This window comes from Ursus maritimus, unplaced genomic scaffold, assembly GCF_017311325.1.
Source record: "Ursus maritimus isolate PB19 unplaced genomic scaffold, ASM1731132v1 scaffold_30, whole genome shotgun sequence".
Taxonomy (NCBI): Eukaryota; Metazoa; Chordata; class Mammalia; order Carnivora; family Ursidae; genus Ursus; species Ursus maritimus.
In genome coordinates, this window is record NW_024425564.1 from 8,539,206 (window position 1) to 8,560,026 (window position 20,821).

The 20,821-nt window shown below is 42.1% G+C and overlaps 1 pseudogene; it reads left to right on the top strand.

Moving 5' to 3' along the window:
• Positions 1–15,159: 15,159 nt before the first annotated feature.
• LOC103681971 lies at positions 15,160–16,113 on the top strand (annotated as a pseudogene).
• Positions 16,114–20,821: the final 4,708 nt, after the last annotated feature.

Below are 20,821 nucleotides of genomic sequence, written 5' to 3' on the forward strand. Positions count from 1 at the left end.
GCATTTCATTCATAGCATTTTTAAGCTTGTCCTGATTAGATCTCATTTCTGCCTTTAGAGAGTCTATATTGTTGTTAATATTTTACTCAAGCCTAGATGTCACTTTGATAATTGTTACTCTGAAATCCACTTCTGACATCTTGGTTATATCCATATCCATTAGTTCTGTGGCAGAGGCCAGAGCCTCTGACTCTTTCCTTTGTTGGGGGTTCCTCCTCTCAGTCATTCTGTTGAGGGGTGGTTGCAGGAATGTACAGAGTCCAAATAATTGACCATGACCCAAGCAAGATGCACCTGTTTTATAGGGACCTTAGAGATGTGGGCTTCTTGTTCTTCCTTGCCTTCTGGGGCCTGCTGTGCTGTTACTCAGGCAACCCTGTTTGGGCAGAGTTGCCCTGCCTCCTGTTGAGGGGGGAGATAGGCTCAGTGAAAACCAGTTTTCTGGGGCTTTTGTCTCTGGCCACTTTCCCTGTGGCTTTCTGTGTCTCTTCTGAGAGTCAGAGCAGCAGTGACCATATCCAAAGCTCTGTCTCAGAACAGAGAGATCACAGTCTGCTCCTCACTGAGCTCTCGAGGCCACACTGTCTCCATTTCTGTCTGGGCTGCTAAGAACCCACAGCATCCTGGGTTGTGTGCCACACAGCATCTCTATCAGCCCTTATTCCCAGGAAAAGGGATGTTTCTGCCCATTGTGCTTCTAAAACTGCCAGCAACCCCCAGTTCACATGCATCCCCATAGCTCTAGGTTTCAGTCTGGGGGGCTGCCCTGAAGTCCTTTCCCCACTGCTACTGGAATGTGAATCCCCAGCACAGGAGCCTTTTGCCTTTCTGGTGCAAGAGTATGGAGGCCCCCTCCCACTTCCATTTATCATCTGATATCTGCCTGCAGAGTCTTGGCTCCTTGCATCATACCTCAAGACCAACCACCGGAGATGTTCTGTTTGTAGAGATCCAGATATATCTTCCTACATCTCAGGCTGATTTCGTGGGTGTTCAGAATAGTGTGGTAGATATTCAGCTCGATCCAGGGGACCAGTTGAAATAGGGTCCCCTACTCCTCCACTATCTTTCCCTCCTCAATACAAGTCTTTCTCAAGAAACAAGAAAGGTCTCAAATATACAACCTAACTTTAAACCTAAAGGAGCTGGAGAAAGAAGAGCAAGTAAGCCTAAACCCCACAGGATATGAGAATTAATAAAGACTGAACAAAAAACAATGAAATAGAAACAAAAAACCAGTAGAACAGATCACTGAAACTAGGAGCTGGTTCTTTGTAAGAACCAATAAGATTGATGAACCCCTGGCCAGACTTATCCAAAAAAAGAGAAAAGGGACCTAAATAAATAATCATGAATGAAGGAGGAGGGATCCTAACAAACACCAAAAAAAAAAAAAAATGCAAACAATTATAAGAACATACTATGAGCAACTATATGCCAACACATTAGGCAATCTGGAAGAAATGGATGTATTCTTAGAGACATATAAACTATGAAAACTGAACCAGAAAGAAATAGAAAACTTGAACAGCCCCATAATCAGCAAAGAAATTGAAGCAATAATCAAAAATCTCCCAACAAACAAGAGCTCAGGGCCAGATGGCTTCCCAGGGAAATTCCACCAAACATTTAAAGAGGAATTAATACCTATTCTGAAGCTGTTTCAAAAAATAGAAATGGAAGGAAAACTTCCAAACTCTTATTATGAGGCAAGCATTACCTTGATCCCAAAATCAGAGAAAGACCCCACCAAAAGGAGAATAACAGACCATTATCCTTGATAAACATGTATGCAAAAATTCTCACCAGAATACTGGCCAATAGGATCCAACAGTACTTTCAAAGGATTATTCACCATGACCAAGTGGGATTTATCCCCGGGCTGCAAGTTGGGTTTAACATTCACAAATCAACCAATGTGATACAGTAGGTAAATAAAAGATAAGAACCATGTGATCCCCTTAATAGATGCAGAAAAAGCATTTGACAAAGTACAACATCCTTTCTGGATTAAAACTCTTCGCAGGGTAGGGATAGATGGAACATATCTCAATAATGTAAAAGCAATCTATGCAAAACCCGCAGTGAATATCATTCTCAATGGGGAAAAACTGAGAACTTTTCCCCTGAGGTCAGGAACACAGCAGGGATGTTCACTATCACCACTGCTGTTTAACATAGTATTAGGAGTCCTAGCCTCAGCAATCAGACTACAAAAAGAAATAAAAGGAATTGGAAAAGGCAAAGAAGTTAAACTCTTACTCTTTGCAGATGACATGATACTCTATGTGGAAAACCCAAAAGACTCCACCTCAAAATTGCTAGAACTCATACAAGAATTCAGTGAAGTGGCAGGACATCAAATCAATGCACAGTAATCGGTTGCATTTTCATACACTAACAATGAGACAAAAGAAAGAGAAATTAAGGAGTTGCTGCCATTTACATTGTACCCAAAACCATAAGATACCTGGCAATAAACCTAACCAAAGAGGCAAAGGATCTGTACTCAGCAAACTACAGAACACTCATGAAAGAAATTGAGGAAGACACAAAGAGATGGAAAAACATTTCATGCTCATGGATTAGAAGAACAAATATTGTGAAATTGTCTATGCTACCTAGAGCACTCTACACTTTCAGTGCAATCCCTATCAAAATACCACCAACTTTTTTCACAGAACTGGAACAAATAATCTTAAAATTTGTATGGAACCAGAAAAGACCCGGAATTGCCAGAGGAATGTTGAAAAAGCAAACCAAAGCTGGTGGTGTCACAATGCCAGACTTCAAGCTCTGTTACAAAGCTGTGATCACCAAGACAGCAGGGTACTGGCTCAAAAACAGACGCACAGATCAATGGAACAGAATCGAGATTCCAGAAATGGATCCTCAACTCTACGGTCAACTAATCTTTGACAAAGCAGGAAGGAATATCTACTGGAAAAAAGACAGTCTGTTCAAGAGATGGTGCTGGGAAAATTGTACAGCGACATACAGAAGAATGAAGTTGGACCATTTCCTTACACCATACACAAAGATAAACTCAAAATGGATGAAAGACCTAAATGTGAGATAGGAATCCACCAAAGCCTTGAGAAGAACGCAGGCAGTAACCTCTGTGATCTTGGCTATGCAGCAATTCCTTGCTAGACACCTCTCCAAAGGCAAGGGAAAAAAAGGCAAAAATGAACTACTGGGACTTCATCAAGATAAAAAACCTTTGCACAGCAAAGTAAACAGTCGGCAAAACCAAAAGACAACCGAGAGAATGGGAGAAGCTGTTTGCAAATGACATATTAGATAAAGGGCTAGTATCTAAAATCCATAAAGAACTTACCAACTCAACACCCAAAGAACAAATAATCGAATCAAAAGACGGGCAGAAGAGATGAACAGACATTTCTGCAAAGAAGACATACAAATGGCCAACAGACACATGAAAAATGCTCCACATCACTTGGTATCAGGGAAATACAAATCAAAACCACAATGAGATACCACCTCTCACCAGTTACAATGACTAAAATTAAGAAGACAGGAAATAACAAATGTTGGTGGGGATGTGGAGAAAGGGGAACTCTCATATACTGTTGGTGGGAATGCAAGCTGGTACAGCCACTCTGGAAAACAGTATGGAGGTTCCTCAAAAAGTTGAAAATAGAGCTACCCTATGAGCCAGCAACTGTACTACTATTTACCCCAAAGTTACAAATGTAGTGATCTAATGGGGACCTGCACCCCAATGTTCATAGCAGCAATGTCCACAATAGCCAAACTATGGAAAGAGTCCAGATGTCTCTTTACAGATGAATGGATAAAGAAGTTGTGATACACACACACACACACACACACACACACACACACAGAGGAATATTATGAAGCCATCAAAAAATCAAAGTCTTGTTATTTGCAATGACATGGATGGAACTAGAGGGTATTATGCTAGGTGAAATAAGTCAATCAGAGAAAAACAATTATCATATGATCTCACTGATATGTGGAATTTAGGAAACAATGTAGAAGACCATAGGGGAAGAGAGGAAAAAATGAAATAAGTTAAAACCAGAGAGGCAGGCAAAGCATAGGAGACTCTTAATCATATGAAACAAACTGAGGGTTGCTGGAGAGGAGTGGGGTGGAGGGATGGGGTAACTGGGTGATGGACATTGGGGAGGGTATGTGTTGTAATGAGCAATGGGTATTGTATAAACTGATGCATCACAGACCTATACCCCTGACAAACAATCCATTATATGTTAATTAATTGAATTTAAATAAAAAATTAATTTAATAAAGAGTTTTTCCCAATAAACTCATTAGAAGTTTGGTAGAATTTGGTTGCCCTCCTTTATATTCAACTTAAAGATTAGAATGTGCCTAATTATTAGCTCTGTGATCCTGTATATAGTGGTTATGAATAAGAGTAAATGAAAAAAATTCACATATTTAAATTTATTTATTTTTAAAGATTTATTTATTTTGGAGAGAGAGAAAGAGAGTGTATGAATGGGGGGAGGGGCAGAGGAGGCAGAGAGGGAGGGGGACTCCTTGCTTCCCGGGGAGTCCATGCTTAAGCTGGGCTCCATCCCTACACCCTGAGATCTAGACCTCACATATTTACATTAAAATCAAGTAACTAAATGGACTCTTAGTTATATATTTATATGTAAATGTTTTGGGCAATTGTTAGCAAAAAGTCTTCAGTGTCTTATAAAACATGTAGGTCATTCAGAGATGAGAACAAGCTGGTTGAGGAGGTCTAGGGAGGGATTTGTCCTCTGTCAAATATGTGAAATAAAAAAAACAGAGAGATGAGGTCTCCTCTGGCTTGTCCTTGATCTTCATTCTCCCTGAGGACTGTCATCTCTGGACAGCTCAGCCAGACGGCCTCATTAAAGTGTTTGCGTCTGCTCCCCAGAGACATCAGCCAGGGAAACACATTTGGTTCTCAGTGTCAGCCCAGCCACAGCTGAAGGTCACAGCACCCTCTCCTGTGGTCCTAAGGGTCTCACTGTCGCCAGGCACGTCACTGCATCCGGGAAACCATAGTGAGAGTTTGCTATTGCCTTCATCTCCCACGTCCTAGAGGCAACGTGCAGATCTCTGTCCACCTGAAGACACGTGAATTCATCAGAGAAAGTCCTTTTGCTTAGGAACAATCTATGGATACCCCAGTCTTGGTATAGTCAACCTTTGCGTTTACTGCATACAACAAGTGCCAATTCCAATACTGTGTGTAGGCAGTGACTTGGAAAGGAGGTAGGGAACTAGCTAGAACCCACAGAGAAGGCGAACAAAGGTGAGTGAAATGGAACTCGGTCTCTGTGTTGCTTTAGGAATTGGTAAGTTAGTTTCTTTTTAGTTGACGATTGTTCTTGAAACAGAACGGCTGTATTGGTTTGCGTATATGGTCCACTGTCTAAAGCAACAGACTATGGCAATTCACCAAACGTAAGAACTTTATTTAGTTGTTCATTATAGACTACCAAGACATTTCATTGTACATTAGTCCATTCCTTAGACCTGTGTATCCACACGTGGAGAATACTTTAAATACGCATCTATAGTGGTAATAAAGTACGGCCTTCAGTAACACAATTAGAGAGTATGCATATGCGTACAATTACTGGAGTATATGCTTCCCTGCTTTCCCTTTGGTCCTTATTGTCTGTGAAATTAGACAATATTTGTTCTCTATGCAACTCATTGCCAGTATTAATAGTTTCTAATTGGTCATTTTCCCCCTTTAGATTTTCTAAGATATCTAAAATACGTGTGGAGTTTAAAAACTGCTGTATCGGAGATTACTACAGGGGAGTTGATTTGTGACTATTGTGTCGGTGCTTCTCTGTTTGGACACTGGGCTCCATCCTTGTCTCCTCGCACAGGATCGGGAATGGACTCCTGCATGATGCTCTTGGTGTCCTGCTCAGACCCTCTTTCCCTGGCTGCTGTTCCGATCCTTGCCCGATGTGTTAGGAATACGGGCTGCAGGGTTCACAGCCGAACCTGCTGGAAAGCACTGTCCATGTTCATTAGACCTGTCATTTCCCGTGCTGTGACAGCTGCATTCCCCTCATCAGCTCCTCCTGCATTGTCCTCGGGGGCCTGTTCTTAGATCTGGGGTCAGGTCAGACCTAGGACACAGTCACTTTATTAAAGCAATAGCGACTCATTCCTACCACTGCCAACACTCTTTCAGGATCATTCAGGAACTGGATAGGGCAGGGTTTTATGTCAGTTACGGCGGTGATTGTTATATAGTTGAAATATCTTCAATACAGACATTTTCTTAAGATCTTTGGTCTTTAAAATGTGTAGTTTGCCTACTGAACATCTGGTTTTCTGGAAATATCTGCTCTTCCACTTAAACTTTTAGACGTATATCAGCATTGAACACTTCTGTTAATGGCTCTATCAGCTTCCGTGTGCCGTTACTGAACATACAACCTCTTTCATTTGATGCCCATTCTCTTAATTATTATTGTAGAATTGTATTTTTATGAGATGTCATTTCCCTCTATATTGTTTTTTAGATGGTAATTATTACATAGAATGCCATTGTTTTTGTTTTTTGGCATCTATATATTTTTATTTTACCTAATAACACTTTTCCTTCTCAGTATATAACCTGTGTTTATTTAAGTATTTGTTGTTTTGTATGCATAGTAATAATTTTTGTGTTGTTTGTACTGGGTTTTCCTATAAGATATCCTATCATGATAGTTACTAGGGACAGCGTTCTGTGCTCCTTATCTAGCATAGATGTGTTTACTATTTCCAGCCAGAATTATTTACATAGTTTGTCTAAGAGGAATCGATGTCTCTTACTGCTGTGTCATTGGATACCTACCTACGTATAGATGACGGTTCTTAGCCTATTTACACGAGTCTTTAAATGTGGTAAGAAGTGGATGAAATGAAACTTCTCATTTCACTTTAGTCTAAACATAGCCTTTCTCCGGGAAGATTGCGCTCTGTGGGGCACACGGATTGGAGAGGGATGGGTGCTGAGTAGGGAGGAGGAAGGGAACAAAGGGACCCAGATCCGCAGAGCGCCTGTTGCAATCAGGAGAACGCATTATGCAGCCCGATCTTTCCCATACCCATTGTTACTAAAGTAGGATCATTTTCCTGGCTGTAATGTGGGAAAAAAAAGATGGTAGACTATGACCTGAGTATCGTAGTTCCCTCCCGGTGTGCTCTCCAGGAAGGCACTCGGAGCAGTTGTAACATGCAGAGACAGTCACATGTCACATTCTCTCCAAGTGGACATCGCCTTTGCCTGATATTTTATTTTTCCACTTAAAATCATATTCACTTTTATACCTGTCAGATAGAAGCCATTCAGCATTCTTTATGCTTATGTATACACACACTCATACATTTATAATCCGTTAAAGCAGGAAATCATTTGTACAGGGTCAGCTCACCAGAGTTTTGTCTTCTTACCTGCCCCTTAGTCCATATCGATAGGAAATGCTAAAATATATCATCATTTTTCTAATGGTACATATGGTAGTGGGTGTTTCCTTGAGCGTTAGCATTTCACTTGTCCTCCTTACTTTGTGAGGAATTTCTTTATTAGACACCTTTAAAACGCCAGCAATTTATTTTAGGTAATTCATCTGTACTTGCGCATGTGCGTGAGACTGAACTGCGGTTTGTTTTTATTCTCTCTTCTGAGCAGGAGTGAGTCTCTGGCAGATTCCCTGTTGTTGCACACTTACACTGTCTCAGATTCCTTTATACCTCATGCCATTACAGCGTTGCATAGATTTTTTGTGGATACCACTGAATACATCTCCATAGGAAATCCAAGGAGGTACAAAATAGTGTGAAATACTATACGCTCTACTCCGATCTCATAAATATTTATTTTATGCCAGTTTTGTACCCATTTCTTTCATACAACAGTGGGTCTACCCTGAAACCTGATTCAGATTTTTCGTCTTAGAAGACCTAAAAATGTACTGTATGCCTGACTATTTGAACATGCTAGAACTGAAATACTCGTTTTCTGATGCCTCTTTGTGGGGGTTGTAACTACACTTCTTCAGTTCTAAGCGTCTGGACGAATAGGGTCATCAGACTCCCTGAGAGCTGGCCACGTGCTTGGTTCAGCATCAGTAACTTCGCAAGAGAGCTTCCAGAAGGCAATAATTAACCTAATATCAACAGATATCTGAGATTTTATATGATACCAAAATATCCTTTTTTATGACTTTCTGTGTAGTACTTAAAGGTTTCCACTCTAGGGCTTTTATCGGTCATTGCTTTTGAGAATATATTTTCCTTATCTCAATGTATTTATCTGTTTAACTATTTTATCATCAGGAGTGATGGAAAGCATTACACTTTGTACATAGATTACACAGTTGGTAACTTTAACATGTTTATTCTGAGTAGAATGTTGATAGAGGATAATCCTACCTTTTTCAGGAATTTGTGTGCTCCACTTGGAAACGTTTGGAGCAGAAATCTGCAGAGGAAGAGGAAAGTCGTGGCCAGTAGAGTTTAGAGTTCTGACTCCACCTGACTATGCAGGGCAAGGAATTTCAGAGTTCCAGTTATATTGGTATAGTGATCTTAAGCATCATTAGGCCAAACTTAAGCCCCTATAACTGATTGGTGTTTTCCGGTTGTCTCTGATTTGAGTATTTAGCGTTTCACTACCATACAAAAAAATCCCCACCAACCTGCAGCCTTCATAAACAGGGTATCTTAGTAATTCTGATACAGTGTTTATATGTGGAACTATTAAAGATATTTTGAATGTAATTGATTTTATCTGTCTGCAAGTACATTCAGGTCATATGTTCTTATATCTGAATTATTTTTGAGATTATGTTGTATCATATTCTATTGTACGAGATGTAAATCTGATTGTGTAGAATCATGCAATAGTATTTAGCAATAACGCTTCTCCCTCTGTCTGCATCTCTTTCTGATTCTTTCTGATGGCTCTCCCTCTTTTCCCCTCATCCCCCTCCTCCCTAAAATGTATGTATATACTTACAGTACTCTAAGTCTCTTTAAGCTCGACTGAGAGACCTTCATTTTATGACTGATGCCAATACCAGCTTCATTATTTCATTTTTCTTATATTATGTATTAATAATTTACTTTTCATGAAATGTGGAACAAAATTGGTATAAGCTATGATAATTGTCTTCTCTGCTTGACTTATTTCACTAGCATTATCTCCTCTGGTCCCGCCATGTTGCAGCAAATGTTGAGAAACGTTCCTTTTGATAGCTGAGTAATATTCCATTGTAGATATGGACCACATCTTCTTAATCCAGTCATCTGTTGAAGGGTATCTCGGCTCCTTCCACGATTTAGCTATTGTGGACAATGCTGCTATGAACATTGGGGTGCATATGGCCCTTCTCTTCACTACATCTGTATCTTTGGGGTAAATACCCAGTACTGCAATGGCTGGGTCATAGGGTAGCTCAATTTTTAACTTTTTAAGGGACCTCCACACTGCTTTCCAGAGTGGCTGCACCAACCTGCATTCTCACCAACAATGTAGGAGGGATCCCCTTTCTCCACATCCTCTCCAGCAATTGCTGTTTCCTGCCTTGTTGATTTTTGCCATTCTAACTGGCATAAGGTGGTATCTTAGTGTGGTTTTGATTTGAATTTCCCTGATGGCTAATGCTTTTGAACATTTTTTCATGTGTCTGTTAGCCATTTGTATGTCTTCATTGGAAAAGTGCCTGTTCATATCTTCTGCCCATTTTATGATTTGCTTATTTGTTTCTCGCGTATTGAGTTTGAGAAGTTCTTTGTAGATCTTGGATACCAGTCTTTTATCTGTAGCATCATTTGCAAATATATTCTCCCATTCCATGGGCTGCCTCTTAGTTTTTTTGACTGTTTCCCTGGATGTGCAGAAGCTTTTTATCTTGATGAAGTCCCATAAGTTCATTTTTTCTTTTGTTTCTCTTGCTTTTGGAGATGTGTCATGAAAAAAGTTGCTGTGGCCGATGTCGTAGAGGTTGCTGCCTCTGTTCTCCTCTAGGATTTTGATGGATTCCTGTCTCACATCAAGGTCTTTCATCCATTTGGAGTTTATCTTTGTGTAAGGTGTGACAGAGTGGTCAAGTTTCATTCTTTTGTATATACATGTCCAATTTTCCCAGCACCATTTACTGAAGAGACTGTCTTTTTTTCCACTGGATGTTTTTTCCTGCTTTGTCAAAGGTTAGTTGACCATAAAGCTGAGGGTCCATTTCTGGGTTCTCTATTCTGTTCCATTGGTCTATGCGTCTGTTTTTGTGCCAGTACCATGCTGTCTTTGTGATCACAGCTTTGTAGTACAGCTCGAAATCTGGCATTGTGATGCCCCCAGATTTGTTTTTATTTTTCAACATTTCCTTGGAGATTTGGGGTCTTTTCTGGCTCCACACAAATTTTAGGATTGTTTGTTCCAGCTCTTTGAAAAATGTCATTGGTATTTTGATCAGGATGGCGTTGAAAGTGTAGATTGCTCTGGGTAGCATAGACATTTTAACTATGTTTATTCTTCTGATCCATGAGCATGGAATGTTTTTCCATCTTTTTGTGTCTTCTTCAATGTCTTTCATCAGTGTCCTGAATTTTCTAGAGTATAGATCGTTTGCCTCCCTGGTTAAGTTTATTCCGAGATATCTTATGGTTTTCAGTGCTATTGTAAATGGAATCAATTCCCCAATTTCTCTTTCTTCAGTCTCATTGTTAGTATATAGAAATGGAACTGAATTCTGAGCATTGATTTTGTATCCCCCACATTACTGAATTGTTCTATGAGTTCTAGTAATTCAGGGGTGGAGTCCTTTGGATTTTCCACATAAAGTATCATGTTATCTGCAAAGAGAGAGAGTTTGACTTCTTCTTTGACAATTTGAATACATTTTATTCTTTTTCATCTGATTGCTGTTACAAGGACTTCTAGTACTATGTTGAATAATAGTGGCGAGAGGGATCCTTGTCGTGTTCTGATCTAAGGGAAAGGCTCTCAGCTTTTCCCATTGAGGCTGCTATTTGCTGTGGGCAAAATTTTCAGAGATGGTTTATTAAATTGAGGAATATACTCCTCAACCCTACACTCTGAAGAGTTTTAATCCAGAAAGTGCTGTATTTGTTAAATGCTTTTTCTGCATGAATTGAGAGGATCATATGGTTCTTGTCTCTTCTCTTATTAATGTGTTCTATCACAATGATTGATTTGAGAATATTGAACCACCCTTATATCCCAGGGATGAATCCACTTGGTCATGATGGATAACTTTTAATATACTGTTGGATCCTATTAGCTAGGATCTTGTTGAGAATTTTGGCATCCATATTCATCGGGATGTTGGTCTGTAATTCTCCTTTTTGATGGGGTTTTTGCCTTGTTTTGGGATCAAGGTAATGCTGGCCTCATTGAATGAATTTGGTAGTTTTCCTTCTGTTTCTATTTTTTGAAACAGCTTCAGGAGAATAAGTGTTATTTCTTCTTTGAATGTTCAGTAGAATTCCCCAGGGAATCGGTCAGGCCCTGGACTCTTGGTTTTTGGGAGGTTTTTGATCACTACTTCAATCTCTTTGCTGTTAATCAGTCTATTGAGATTATCAGTTTCTTCCTATTTCAGTTTAGTTTATAGGTTTAGTTTATAGGTTTCCAGAAAGGCAACCATTTCTTCCAGGTTGCTTAATTTATAGGATATAGTTACTGATAATAATTTCTAATGATTGTTTCTATTTCCTTGTTGTTAGTCGTGATCTCTCCCCTTCCATTCATAATTTTATTAATTTGGGTCCTTTCTCTATTCTTTTGAATAAGTCTGGCCAGTGGCTTTTCGATCTTATTAATTCTTTCAGAGAAAGAGCTTCTAGTTTTGTTAATCTGCTCTACTGTATTTCTGGTTTCTAATTCATTGATCTCTGCTCTAATCTTTTTTTTTTTAAGATTTTATTTATATATTTGACAGAGAGAGAGACAGCCAGAGAGAAATGGAACACAGGCAGGGGGAGTGGGAGAGGAAGAAGCAGGCTCCCAGTGGAGCAGGGAGCCTGATGCAGGGCTCGATCCCATAATGCCGGGATCACGCCCTGAGCCGAAGGCAGATGCTTAACAACTGAGCCCCCAGGCACCCCAATCTCTGCACTAATCTTAATCAGTTGTCTTCCGTGCATGGCTTAGGCCTGTTCTTTTGTTCCATCTCCAGCTGTTTAAAGTGTGAATATAAGGACTGCATTTTAGATTTTTCTATTCTTTTGAGTAAGGCTTGGATGGCTATGTATTTCCCCCTTATTACTGCCTTTGCAGTGTCCCATAGGTTTTTGGACCAATGTGTTTTCACTCTCATTGGTTTCCAAAAATTGCTTAAGTTCTTCTTTAATTTCCTGCTTTACCCGAACATTCTTAAGAAGGATGGTCCTTAGTTTCCAGGTGCTTGAGTTTTTTCCAAATTTTTTCTTGTGATTGAGTTCCAGTTTCAAAGCATTGTGGTCTGAGAATATGTAGGGAATAATCTTAATCTTTTGGTATCGGTTGAAACCTGATTTGTGACTTAATATGCTGTCTATTCTGGAGAAAGTTCCACGCGTGTTCAAGAAGAATGAGTATTCTGTGGTTTTAGGGTAGAATGTTCTGTATATATCTATGAGGTCCATCTCAAAGCTCTTATGTCTTTGTTGATTTTCTGTTTAGATGATCCGTCTGTTGCTGAGAGTGGAGTTTTGAGGTCCCCTACTATTGACATATTAGTGTCAATATATCTCTTTAATTTGGTTAACAGTTTGCTTATGTAGTTGGCTGCTCCCATGTTGCGGGCATAGATATTTATAATTGTTAGATCCTCTTGTTGGATACACCCTTTAAGAATTATATAGTGTCCTTCTCTATCTCTAACTACAGTCTTTAGCTTAAAATCTAATTTGTCTGATATAAGAATTCCTACCCCAGCTTTCTTTTGAGGTCCACTAGCATGAACAACGGTTCTCCATCCCTTCACTTTCAGTCTGGATGTATCTTTAGGCTCAAAATGAGTCTCTTGTAGACAGCATATGGATGGGTCATGTCTTTTTCTCCAATCTGCAACCCTGTGGTTTTATGGAAGTATTTAGGCCATTCACGTTGAGAGTGATTATTGAGAGAGATGATTTTAATGTCATCATGTTGCCTGTGAAGTCCTTGTTTCTACAGATTGTCTCTGTAAATTTCTGTTCTGTATCACTCTTGGGGTCTTTCCCCTTTTATAGAACCCCCCCCTTAATATTTCTTCTAGGGCTGGCTTGGTGGTCACATATTCTTTCAGTTTCTGCCAGTCTTGGAAGTTCCTGTCTCTCCATCCATTCTGAATGACAGCCTTGCTGGATACAGTAACCTTGGCTGCATGTTCTTCTCATTTAGTACCCTGAATATGTCTTGCCAGCCATTTCTGGCTTGCCAGGTCTCTGTGGATAGGTCTGATGTTATTCTGATGTTCTTCCCTCTGTACGTAAGGAATCTCTTCCTCCTCGCCCCTTTCAAGATTGTTTCCTTGGATCTAAGATTTGCAAATTGTACTATTATATTTGGTGGTGTTGGTCTGTTCTCATTGATCTTGGGACAGGAATGCTTGTTTCCTTCCCCAGATTGGGGAAGTTCTCAGCTACAGTTTGTTCAAATATCTCTTCTAGACCTCTCTCTTTTCCACCCCCTTTGGGATTCCGATAATCCAACATTGGAATGTTTCATTGATTCAGTAATCTCCTGTAGCTTTTTTTCATGAAAATGGAGTTTCTTTCCCCATTTTACCTCTCTTTCCTTGTTTCCTATCATCTCATCCTCTAACTCCCTAATTCGTCCTCTGCCTCATTTACCCTGGCCGTCAGAGCATCCAGTTTAGACTGCATTTCATTCATAGCCTTTTTAATTTCTGCCAGATTTGTTCTCATTTCAGCCCTTAGAGATTCTATATTTTCGTTGATATTTTTCTCAAGCCTATATATCATCTTGATAATTGTTCATCTGAAATATAACTTGGTTATATGCATATCCATGAGTTCTGTGGCAGAAGTCTTTATTTCTTTCCTTTGTTGGGAGTTCCTCCTCCTTCTCATTCTGATGAGGAGTGATTGAGGGGATGTACAGAGTCCAATTTATTGACTGGGACCCAAGCAAGATGCATCTGTTTTATAGGGGCCTTAGGGATTTGGCTTCTTGATTTTTCAGCCTGCCTTCTGGGGGAGGGGCCTGCCGCGCTGATACTCAGGTAACCCTGTTTGGGCAGAGTTGCCCTGTCCCCTGGGCGGGGAGGGATGGGCACAGTGAGAACCAGTTTTGGGGGGCTTTGGTTCTGTGGCTGATTTCCCTGGTGGCTTTCTGTGACTGTTCTGAGAGTCCGTGCAGAAGTGACCGTATTCAACCTCTGTCTCAGAACAGAGAGATCGCAGTCTGCTCTTCACTGAGCTCTCCGGGCCACACTGACTCCGTTTCTGTCGGTGCTGCTAAAAACCCCCCAGAGTCCCGGGTTGTGAGCCCCGCAGCCGCTCTCCCAGCCCTCACTCGCAGGCCGGCCCGTCTCTGCCTTTTGTGCTTCTAACACCGCCAGCTGCCCTGGTTCCTGCGCACATTCCTGGGCTCATGGTCTCAGTCTGCTCTCTCGTGGGTGCGCAGCCCCCCGAGTGCTCCTGGAGCTCCCGGTCTCATTCTGGTTCCAGTGAGCACACCGGAGTTCCGTGAGAAGACTTGTGGCACGCGCTCCCCGCTCATGTTCACAGTCTGTTTTCTCGCAGGTGCCGTCTGCGAGTCCGCCGGCTCCCCCGTGTAGGTGGCTACCGTTTCCCGGTGCCCGAACGTGGCGGCTCCCGCCCCCTTCCGTTTATCTTCCGATATCTGTGCGTGGTTTCACGGCTCCCAGCTTCATACCTCATACTCAGCGCGGGAGATGTTCGTTTGTAGAGATCCAGATGTAACTTCCTGCATCTCAGGCTGATTCCATGGATGTTCGGGATGGTCAGGTAGGTACCCAGCGCCATTCAGGGGACCAGCTAAAAAAAGGAGACCCTTACTCCTCTGCCATCTTTCCCCTAGACCATTGCCATGTCCTATAACATACTCGATCCACCTCCTCCTGCAAAATGCTTTCTTAAAGATTTCTTTTAAAACTTGCTAAACGCTTGGTCCTGACAGGAAACATGTGCTAACAGACGATGGAACAGAAAAATGGCAGTTCTTTCACTGGGTTTATCCTGCTGGGTTTCTCGGACCGGCCTCAGCTGGAGCTCGTCCTCTTCATGGTTCTTCTGATCATCTATCTGTTCACTCTGCTAGGAAACACCACCATCATTGCCTTGTCCCACCTGGACCCCCATCTTCAGACTCCCATGTACTTTTTCCTCTCCAACCTGAGCTTTCTGGACCTGTGCTACACGACCAGCACTGTCCCCCAGCTCCTGGTTCATCTCAGGGGAACAGACAAGTCTATCTCCTTTGGCGGCTGTGTGGCTCAGATGTTTGTTTCTCTAGGGTTGGGCTGCACAGAATGCATTCTCTTAGGGGTCATGGCATTTGACCGCTATGCAGCCATCTGCAGGCCCCTGCACTACACAGTGGTCATGCACCCCCGTCTCTGTGCCCTCATGGCTTCTGCATCGTGGGTCATTGGTTTTGCCAACTCCTTATTGCAAACTGTGCTCACCTTCCTTGTACCACGTTGTGGGAGAAATAAAATAGATCACTTCCTTTGCGAGGTCCCGCCACTGCTCAAGCTTGCCTGTGTTGACACGACTGCGAATGAGTCTGAGCTCTTCTTTCTCGGTGTGATCATTCTCCTCATCCCTGTGGCCTTAATCACAGTCTCCTATGGTCGGATTGTCAGGGCAGTCTTAAGAATAAAGTCATCTGCAGGGCAGAGGAAAGCGTTTGGGACGTGTGGGTCCCACATCACGGTGGTCTCCCTGTTCTATGGCACGGCCATCTACGCTTACCTCCAGCCCAGCAACAACTACTCCCAGGATCAGGGCAAGTTCGTTTCTCTGTTCTACACCATCGTCACCCCCATGGTCAACCCCGTCATATATACACTGCGGAACAAGGATGTGACGGGAGCAATGAAGAAGGTGCTTTGCAGGGGCCATGACTCCAGATGACTGGGAGGAAAGAGCCTTTAATGGAAGACGTTGAAGACCAGAGTGATCAAGATGTTTGTCACCTACCTGGGTCATCCAAAATTTCCCCTGATAAGTCTCAAGGGAATTTACTTACCTCATTCTTTTATGCAAGTGAATTCCCAAAATCTAAGTTCATGGATTCATGCAGCTCGGAGAGGCTGATTTTGTAAATCTAGCCATATGCATATATATATATATTTTTAAGGTTTATGATCTAATTTGAGAGAGAGCATAACTAGAGAGAGCAGGCAACGGGAAAGAATGTCAAGCAGACTGTACCCTGAGTGCAGAGCCTGATGCCAGGATGGATCCCCGACCCTGAGATCACGACCTGAGCTGAAATCAGACTCAGCGCGAGCAACTGCAGCAACCAGGCTCCCTGAGCATCACTCATCTTGTTTCAGTATTTTATTTTATTTTATTTTATTATTTTGTTAATAATTTTTTATTTTGTTTATTAGTCACCAATATCAGTACATCTCCAGTTTCGAGGAATGTTCCATGATTTTTAGTATTTTAGAATGCTGCACAGGTTTTCTTATTTCACTCTACATTAGAATATCGCTCCATTTCTCAGTAAAAGACATTTATACGTAATATGATGGCACAGGCAAAATAAGCTACGAACCATCATCGATGTAAGAAATACAACATTTTCGATTTTGTACCACTAACTGAAGATGTCACATTATTCTTGCGTCTGATCATGGCTCTATTCAGTCCATAGGTTGACTGTAGCGCTGCTTTTTCACAGAATTAGGTGGGCGTCACGGAAACGCGAACTGTCAGGTCAGAGAAACCTTGCTAACATCGAGCCGGTAAAGCCACTCAGATGCCAGGTGTGATGTCCCGTGTGTCGGTGGTCGGAGGCAGCCTATCCGCAGCGTCGCTGCCACATGGGGCGGGACGGGCCTTGCGCTCCAGTCCACGGGGAGCGCCAGCGCTAACACACCAGGCAGCGCTCGCCCACTTCTGTGCTCAGTCGGAGAAGCGCCCGCGTGAGGTCTGCACGCTGGTCACGCAGCTTGTGAGCCAGTGCCGCATCCAGAATGGCTTTAGGACATGATCACATCGACACAGCACAGAACTCAGTTCCCACTTAATATTCTGCGTGTTCTATCCACAGTCGTGCAGTAAAAGTTACAAAGGGTAAAACATTTAGATCTTCTCTTGATACCATTTTATAAGTTCTTTGATCCAGGCATCAGCTGATCAATGCTTTGTAACTCACATCCGAAGAAAGGCCCCAAACAATTTGGATGCAGGGACATAGGAAAATAAGAGAGATGACCTCTCTTTCCCAGGAAATCCCATGTTCCGTGGAGCTTACTCGGATTCACCGGGAGGAAAAAAAAAAAGAATTGTTTATTAACTACTAAACATCCCCATGTGTCTAAGTTTTATAAATTACCATCTCATTCAAATTAACTGTCATACAGCTCTGAATTCTGCACGAAGCCCGTGCAGGTAAGTGTATCTGTGTCTGGGACAGGACACATTCGCGTAACCAGGGTGCTGTTCCCTATCCGACAGTGACCAGCTCCTCCAGGGTCTTGCACCCCCTGAGCTGGTCGTGCTCATGACAAGTGACCTTGCTACAGAGACAGCGCTTGGAGGCTGGAAACGACAGCCGGGGGAGAGTATGCACACGGTCAGGGTCTCTCTGGATCGCTAACAGCATCACAATATTCCCACTGGAATCCACCCCTGGGGTTTGTCTTGACAGCACAGTGATGCTGCATGTGTGCCAGCGGAAAAGCGGTTTTGTGATACTGTTTATCCCCGATGGTGACAAAGTTCCCTCTCTCCATTATGTTTCAAGCACATCGTGACAGTTACATCCAATGGTCTCTTTAAAATCCCTGAAATGATCTCTCTTTGGAGCAAAACCTCTCAGGGTCTCTTGAAGTTACACAGCCTGTTGTTCTGGGGGAGCAACTTCTCTGCTCTTGGGGTCACACAGCTCCCTGGGGTCAAACAGATTCACTTCCTTTAAGTGAATGTTTGAATGGCATTTGCATGTTTATGACTCATGGGAATAAATTACAGATAATAAAGGTCTCCGGGATCCATGCCAAAATAAAAAAGAAATTATTTGGCAGACCAAACACAAGTTCAGGATTGTTCTGTAGCAGTTTTCTAACGTTAGGAATCTGCTCCCCACACTCTCCACGCTTTGTCTACAACAGAGTCCAGGGTTGTGTAATTGTAACCAGTATATTTGCACTGTCTCCTTTTGTATTTTCACCAGTAACTGTGGCATGGCTGTGGGATTGTACCCAAGGCTTGGCTACGTTATTTGACTCCATCTGTGTTTAGCACCTGGAGCTCAGGACGACTGTTATGCTCTAGAGGAATCCATGGATTCTCCCAGCTCTTGTCCTTTCTGAGGAACGCGGGGTGCACACCCTCAGCTCAGGGGATGCGTGATTGCAGACACCCAAAATGTCAGTCGGACTCACATGAAACTCAATTCTTTTTATTTGCTTACATTTTATTTATTTGTTTGTTTCAGAGGTAGAATTTAGTGATTCATCATCTGCATCTCACACAGTGCTCATTACATCACATGCCCTCCTTAAGGCCCATCCCCCAATCACCCAACCCTCCCTTCCCCCCAGCAACCCTCTACAGTTAGGAGTAGTCTGTTTCTTGATTTGTCTCTCTCTCTCTCATACCTTTGCTTTTTTGTTTTGTTTCTTAAATTCCACATACGAGTGAAATCATGATATTTGTCTTTCTCTAATGACTTTTTTTTCACTTAGGATTTAGTCTCTAACTCTAGCCATATGGTTGCAATGGCAGGATTTCTTTCTTCTTTATGGCTGAAAAATATTCCTTTATCGTATATATCGCTCACATCTTCTCTATCCAGACATCAGTGGATGGACACAGGCTGCTTCCATAGGATGGCTGTAGAGAGTAAAGCTGCTGTACACATAGTGGTGCATGTATCCCTTCGAATTTACTCTTTTGACATTTGGGGGGTAAATACCCAGTAGCGCCACTCCTGGATCATAGGCTAGTTCTGTTTTTAACTTTTTGAGGAAACTCCATACTGTTTCTACAGTGGCTGCCCCATTTTGCATTCTAACCGACAGTGCAAGAAATTTCCTCCTTCTCCATATCCTCACTCTCACTTGGTGTTTCTTGTGTTGTCGAGTTTAGCCATCCTGGCAGGTGTGATGTCATACCTCATGGTGGTTTTGATTTGCATTTCGCTGATGATGAGTCATGTTGAGCATCTTTTCATGTGTCTGTTGGCCATCTGGATGTCTTCTTTGGAGAAATTTTGTTCACGTTTACTGCCAATTTTTGTTTGGATTATTTGGTTTTTGGGTGTTATATATATACAATCTGTATATATTTTGGATACTAGCCCTTTATCAGATATATCATTTATAAATATCTTCTTCTACTCAGTAGGTTTTCTTTTAGTTTTGAAATAATTCTTTTTTCTTCAAAAAACTTTTTTCAAAATTATATTTTTAGCTTTTAAATTATGTTTTAATTTAAATTCCAGTATAGTGAACATACAGTGTTATACTAGTTTCAAGTGTACAATATACTGATTCAACACTTCTGTCATCACAGATATACTCCTTGTTCACCAACACCTATGTAGCCCATCCCCCTACCATCTCTCCTGTGGCACCAGTCAGCACAGGGAAGGCTGGGGGATCCTCAGATTCTGTGTCCCTTCCGTCACGGCCCTGCTCTGGCGTTAGGACTGTCATTTGGTAGCATGTCGGCAGTGTGTGGGGTGTAGCTTCTAAACAGACCCCACGCATCACGCTGCCATCACTAGTAGGGCAGTGATCGGCGTACAGCCACCCCTGTAAGACCCTCACGTATCTCGTCGTCTGTGCATTTCACGGTTACTCTTTGCCAGAGTTCTGCTCTGTCCAGGCTCACTGAGGAGGGAGGAACAGGTTACAGATCCCTGTGAACCTTTCCTTGGCAGGTGACTTCTTTTCGGACGCTTGTTTTGTAATATAAGTGAGAACTTCTTTCATCGTCATGATATTGTAGCATGTTTCAGACCTGGTTGTGCAGACTCTGGGAACCACTGTGTATGGAAATGTGGTTTGCAGGGAAGGTGGGCTCCGTGTAAATGCAGAAATGAGAGGATGAATGACTGTTGCTGTTCAGAGGGATCAGGGGATGGGGTCCCTGAGATGGCCTTAGGGACAGGACACTTCCTTTGGGGAGGGAAACAGCTGTTTTGGAATTAAATTGATAAGAGCAGAGTTAATAAGAGAAAAAATCTGAAGCTTTATTATCTGCTCATGGAGCCCAATAATAAAATTGAGACCCAAAGAAATGACCAAGGCGGGCAGTTTTTACGCCTTTCATACAGAGACAAGAAATGTGTGAGGAATTGACCGGATAAAGAAAACAGGTGTCCGGGAGCTTTAGTTAGGAAGGAATTCTAATTGGAATTAGGGCTGAGGTAGTGGATTCATAAAAAAGTAGCGAGGCTTATTTCTACAGCTTTCCCAACTCTCATGTCCCTACCTGTGCGATAAGGATGTTTTTTACTACCTTGTCCTGGAAGGGCCTTGAATAGGGGAGATTTGACTCCTGCTTTCAGGGGGACAGAGGAGGGTGTGATGTCCTTGCACTTGCTGTTTCCCAAGCAGCTTCCATTCAAAATAATCACTATGCCTTTGAGGCCCGTTTTGGG